Raw genomic sequence first — 6,564 nt, forward strand, 5'->3', positions numbered from 1 at the left:
ACTCCCAGTGGTGTAATTTTTTATCGGGAGTTGGACATTACCTAACTTTAAGGATCTGCACCTAAGGACTGGCTTGAATTACTGCCTGAAAGTCCGTGAGTATTTAAAACCACTTATCTGCCCTATAGACTATCAGGGGACTAATCTGTTACTAAAAGGAAAACATACTAATTTTTAGTCCTTCTAACCAAAAAAAAAAGGTAAGTTCTGCACAGAAATATTCTTCAGCATCAGAGAGGCAAAGTCTGCTTAAAGCTGTGCTTTGTAGCAATGTAGTGAGGTCTCCCCCTGCCACTACTTCTGATACAAATTAAACAGCATTCATATCTACCCTGGTAAACAGCATATCCTGTAATGTTTCTACCAAGTGCAGACCTAATATTTATCTTACACTTTCTATTCGTTGTGAGATTCGGTTGAATAAATTTTAGCTTCATAATAAACATCTCTCAGAGTTAATGGACCAGCAGCGAGGCTGCTGAGCTCCAAACCGCACCAGCAATGGCAGTGATTCCCAGGGAATTACTTGCAGGTGCAGCTACTTGGCAATGCCCAGGGCTTGCCAAATGCAGGCGGTAATGACTGGCATAAAAAGTTTGGCCGGTGTGTTAGACAAACTGGGCACGACGCAAAGCTCACAGATCTCCTGCCCCCAGTTCGGCAGCAGTTCCACCAGTTGTCTGTCTGCAATCAGGAGAAGTGCCTCATTGCTGTAGTTGTAACACCCTGAAAAGCAGGCTGCTGCACAACGCAGTGGTCTGCTGCACAGCCTAAGGACATAACGGGAATGGCTGGGGAAAGTAAGGAAAACCTGCAGCATCAGCTCATACTCATTAATAACTCTTTGCCCTTTTTTTTCCCTTTCTTTTTCCTTCTTTCTTCTTCTTTTTTTCTTTCTTTTTCTTTTTGTTCTTTTTTTTTTCTTTTAGCACTTAATGTAAAATTAAAAGCACCAATTTTTGTAGCTACATCAATTTTTAGTCATAAGAAGTTAGGAAACACAAGATGTACGCACTGCAGTTGTCACTGATGTGTGAGCCTACAATCCCAGTGCTCACAGCCATACCTAGCCGAAAAGTAGGTGCCTGGCCTTTTCAGGTTTTCAAGAGCAGCCGTATAACCACATCCATGCCATACTAGTGCAAGCCTTGGTCCTCGTGGGATCAGCTAACTGCCCTTCCTCTATTCATTTTTCAAAGCGTAACTGCGTACGTGAGCAGAACCACAAGCTTGAGAGTCAGCTGTCACGGTGGCCGGGACCAGAGCTGAAGGGAGCAGGTAGGACGGGCAGGAGGTGTTGAGGGGGGAGGCTGTGCGGGGAGGACAAGCACAGAGTGAGTGACTGCCAGACCACGCGGCTGCTCTGGTCTTGCACTCTTCAGGGGCGTTTTCATTTCAGTGGATGATGCCTGATTTGCAGGTAGAATTTGGGCCTTTGGGCTAATTTTACTTAATCTTAAAAGATCTCCTGAGAGATTTTTAATCGGAACTCCGTATTAACTGTCCCTACAGCTGCACATCTGAAGATTATTTAAACTTGAATATCTTCTCAGCCTTTATCATTGAAAATCACAAGCTATCGTTTCTACCCTTTTTGTCAAGCCCTTGATTCTTCCTTCATCCCTATGCTGTTGCAGCTGCAGTGTCTCTCTTTGAGGCTGTCTCCTCCTCTTACTGTTTCTGAGAGTGGGACTTTCTACAGCAAGACGTACTTGTGTTGTTCTTCCTTTTCTCGTTTGTGGGAATCATCTAGCAGCAGCAGCAGTACTGTTGTGCCCAGAGGCCTCAACCAAGCTCTAAACATACAAAATGGGGACCATAGCTGAAGTCCTGGTAGCAATCGGAGGAGCCCAGCCAAGCAGAAAAAAAAGGCACGGAGAGGTTGAATGACTTGGAAAGTAAGTAACTGCCCCAGAAATAACAAGTCCCCTGTGACCTTGGTTAATGTTCTGCTCTTTGATCTGCCTGTCTTCTGGTGACCGGTCCTACCTGGCACTGCAGAGCTGCAGAGGGATCAATGTGCTGTACAGAGCTGGGCTGTCCATGCATTTCTTGCATGAGAAGAATGGCATTTGAATCACACCCCAGAGTAACCTGCACTTGAGCTTTTGTGGGAGATGCATGTGCCTTCAAAGGCATAGGGCTTCATTTCTGAAAATTACCTTGGTGATAACGGATGACTATGAACACCTTGGTGGTCTTATTCTTCTAGTTTGCTTCCAACTCCATCATTTTTGGGGGGAGGGTTCTTACAGGATCTGGTTGAAGTTTTATGGTCTGTGCATTTGCATGCTGTCAAGTATGTGCATGAGAAATGTTGTACCCCTGACACTTGGCTGTTTCTTGCGTGTGACAGAAACCTGCTGTACTCTTTTTGTTAGTTCTGATGCCTCACTCTCCACACGTACCTGGCCTGTTTAGCTATTGCACTGAAAAGTGCTCCAGTATTAGCTTCTTGTTGTTCACATGTACAGAGTAACAACTCTGAACAATATGGTCCATGACACCTGTGTTGGCATTGCTTGCATTAAATGACAGCATTTCATAAAAGCACTGAATTAAATCCTGAGTGGATATAAAGCAAGGTAGCTCTACTGACTTGCAGTTTTCAAGCCCTGCTTAGCTGTCTTCTTACCCACCAGTGCAGAGTCATACGATAGCCTTCACGAGGCTGGCTGGAGTGGTGCTTAGTCAGAAATCAGTATGATTTATATTTTTCTTTTTCCTGGGTATGGGGATCAGTCATAGGACCTGAGCTCCTTTTTGTTGGCTCTTAGTGTTGACCTGTCCTACTCATCCAATGCACAGTTTAATATGTGGAACGTCGTATTTGAAAAGTTATTATTTAAATACCTTATTTATGTGTTTTGTCATAAAGACTATGCAATAAATTGAAAGGCATAAATAATGGGGAGATTCTCCAGAACACACATTAGTGTTTTTACCTGATGTTTTTACCATGTATGTAATGCAAAGTGCCATTACCAGCTACTTCACCATCATCATTAACACTAAGAATTAGAAGTGTTAAAAGAATTTAAACACTGATATATAAAATGTCATGCAATACCTGCATTTCCTTCTCGTATCTTAGTTATCTCCATAATCACAAATGCTGCCATCCTTTCTACCAGCACCCACCAGTGAAATTTGAGGTGGGTGGTTTGCGACGTGTTCCTGCGTAGTATGGGACAGAGTTTAGCACCATCTAGGAGGGATGCAAATGATACAACGTGTATGCTCATAAGGCTGTAAAGAGCATTGGGGTGCTGCTGCTGCTGTTACAGTAAATGAGATTGCTGTTGACATGGTTTTCCATGAATTCCTATGACTTGCAAAAGATGATGTTGACTAGCCAATTACGTTATATTACTGCTGACTATGAAACAAGGATCTAATCTGAATCTCATTGATGCTAATGAACATTTTTACACTGACTTCTAAAGGTGCTGTTGGATCAAGCAGCAAATTATTTTCCTCCAGGGTATTTAAATTTTGATTGTGTCCCACAAAGCTAGGATATCTCAGGTCTAATGAGCAGGACATAACTTTTGCCCCATTACAAGGAAAACGTAGAGGATGACATTGATGAAACAAGGTAGATTTTTCCTTCCACCAACTATTTGACAGTTGCGACAAATTGTCTTCTGCCATGAGTTCCTACTAGAGACTCGGTTGTTGGTACGGAGGGCAGGGTCAGCAGTATAAACTTTCAGAGCTTCAAAAAACCCACCAAACCACAAGATGTTTCTATAAAGCACACATTTCTGGCCTACTTGAATCCAGCTGTGTGACTTTCAGGTCAGGAAGAGGAATTACAATACAATCTTCACTAACTTTTGATTCTCCACAAAAGGTCTTAACAAAATTGGATGAGTTTTATATGAATATGTTAGCAGGGTGTAGAATAACTCTTTGCTTGCCTTCTTCTCACTGAACTGGTAGGTAGCCTTTCTAGTGTGAATAGAGCCCTTTTTTGTAATGAAAGACTTACGAAAATATAATAAATGAATGGAAAGAGAAGAACAGTAAGTTCTGCATCTTTTCATTGATGTTATTTTTAGTAAATCACATGTAATCATAACATAAAATCCTTGAAATATGATGTGACAAAAATAATCAGAAATCAAGCTCAACCTGAAAATTAAAAGCATCAGCTCACACAGTTCATGAAAGCAAGAATATATTTTAGACGGTCTAACTGGCATACTGCAATCTATTTAGCAATGTAGTTAGCATACTGCTGCATCTGGTGCAGTGCTGTGTTCCTTATTAATTTTCAATACATTTATTCGCCTGCTTTATGCTTCAGATCTGCTGCGTGCTGCCAGATGTGCTATGCCATTTCCTCGGATTGAATCCAGGGTTTACCATCTACTTGCCTGCTACTGCAACTCTTGCAACACCTGCGCTTACCCCAGGTAGGGGCACAGAAGGTGGGTGTTAGGAGGGCAGTTCAACATCCAGTGTGAACATGCATAGCAAAAATTAATTATAGCATATACTGTATGTGATAGAAATGAGTTACTGCCTAATTATGTCTCCTGTTTCCATTCAGATGAATTAACGTTTATTGTGAGCCCTTGGGAAACGAGACACACTTTAAAGTTGTAATGACTGCTATCATTATTGCTTTTGACAGTCATTGAAGTATAATTATCTGATCATCTATTTAAAAAAAAATCAAAACTTGTTATATATGAGTTCTGAGCTGGCAAATTACAGAACAGTCACCTTAGGAGAGCAACCACTCAGCTATTTTCTGTAGTGGCACTGCCATCTCCTGGAAAAACAGAAGTTGTGCTTCCAAATTTTTCACCTTGAGATGAAACAAACTTTTCAATAGCAAGAGGTTAAGTACAAAAGCCAACAACCTTTTAAATTTAAGGGGTTAGGAGTTGCTGAGATAGCTGGTTTCGATGTTAGCAATGGCTGCATGGCTCTGGTATCAAAGGATTTTGCTGAGGAACAAGAATGGATGTGATGGTTGGAGTGTTGTGGGCTGCTCCTGTCCAAAGGAGATGGTGAAAACAGCTAGGTGCGCCAGTGGTTTGCTGTTTCTTTACAAAATGTAAGTTCCCTAAACACATCACGAATTGCCCACCAAGAAATGGTGCAGTATTACTTAATGCCCTCAGCAATCAGTAAACCAGAAATAGTTACTTTCAGATTATGGGATTTTAGCAGTAAAGAGGTCTGTATTGCAGTTTTCATCTGAAAGGAGATGGTATTGTATTTTTTTTGTCTGCTTCCTTGGCCTTTCCTGAGCCACCCTGTGATAATTAGTGTTGACCATCCTACCAACTTACTACGCAGTGGTTCTGGCTGCTGCTGAAGTATCTCCCCCAACTCCAAAGAGAACTCCCGTGTCTCTAGGCACTGCGTCAGTTTTGTTATTCAGATTTTACGTTTGTCCATAAACCCAGTTGTCCTCTGCCCCAATGCCAGCTTTTCCATCAATCAGCTTGGACCTCTGGCTGCTACGTATGACCTTCAGCCTGAAGTGGAATTGTAGCAAGAGCCCCTCACACTCTTCCCAGGCTCAGCTTCTCAGTCTGGGTCTAAGACCAGGCAGAGGATCAAGCTGTGGCTCTGCCCGCAGCAGAGGAGGACTCTTCTCCCTGTCCAGATCCCTCTTCTAGAAACGAGTGGGAGATGAGCACCTGTGCCTCACATGGGGCTGCCTTTTCTCAGGAGACAGACAGGTGAAGCACGTAGCTGCTCAGCAGTGTTATCTTTCAAGCAGGGCTGAAATCCCCCTCCAGGCCCAGCTACTTCACGCATGCCTTTTCTGTTTGCATAATGAGAGAGCCGGGGGAAGGCTGTTCTTATTTCAGCGAAACAGCTTCTTACTGCTTCCTCAAATTACGGAATTGCGTTCAACTATGAAAGATTAAATCCTTCCTCACTTGCACTTAACCAGGTAACCTGTGAGACCATGCATTTTACACCTACCACAAGTACTTTCAAATTTACCATGCCTCGTTTTCAGGGTATTTTCATATTTCCAGTCAAAACCAAGTTTTTCTTTTACTCAAATTCCTCTTACAATTACTGTCTCTTTGTTGGGGAGAAGCTGTGTCTGAACTAGCCACGCTTTATTACCCACACTCTGTTGTAATGGCGACCCATTACTCCCACACCTGCCTCAGCTGGTCCCATTCCCGTTTCCGCAGTGCTAGAACACGGGTATGTTGGCTGCTCGGTCAGCCAGCCACACACAGCTCCAGCTGAACGGTTCCCCCTCCCACCACACTCTGTATGCTGCAGGGATGCCGGCCTCATAGACATCTAGAAATTACACAGCTTTTCATTAATACTTTGGATTCAAATCTTTTTTTCTGCCTGTGATGCATGCATGATACCAAAGCTGCTGCAAAGGAAGTCACTAGGACTCAGTTGCCCAGTCTGTTCATTTCTTACTGTGCATAGTGTAAAATTGCTCTCTGAAATAATCCTGTGGGTAGTAAGACTGTGGGAAGTGCCACCCACTTTTCTGACTGTGGTCAAAGCAAAAGTCATGTTCGGTCTGTTGAGGATTCTCCTTTTATTAGAAACCCCTAA

The sequence above is a fragment of the Pelecanus crispus genome, chromosome 6, assembly GCF_030463565.1.
Source record: "Pelecanus crispus isolate bPelCri1 chromosome 6, bPelCri1.pri, whole genome shotgun sequence".
Classification (NCBI taxonomy): domain Eukaryota; kingdom Metazoa; phylum Chordata; class Aves; order Pelecaniformes; family Pelecanidae; genus Pelecanus; species Pelecanus crispus.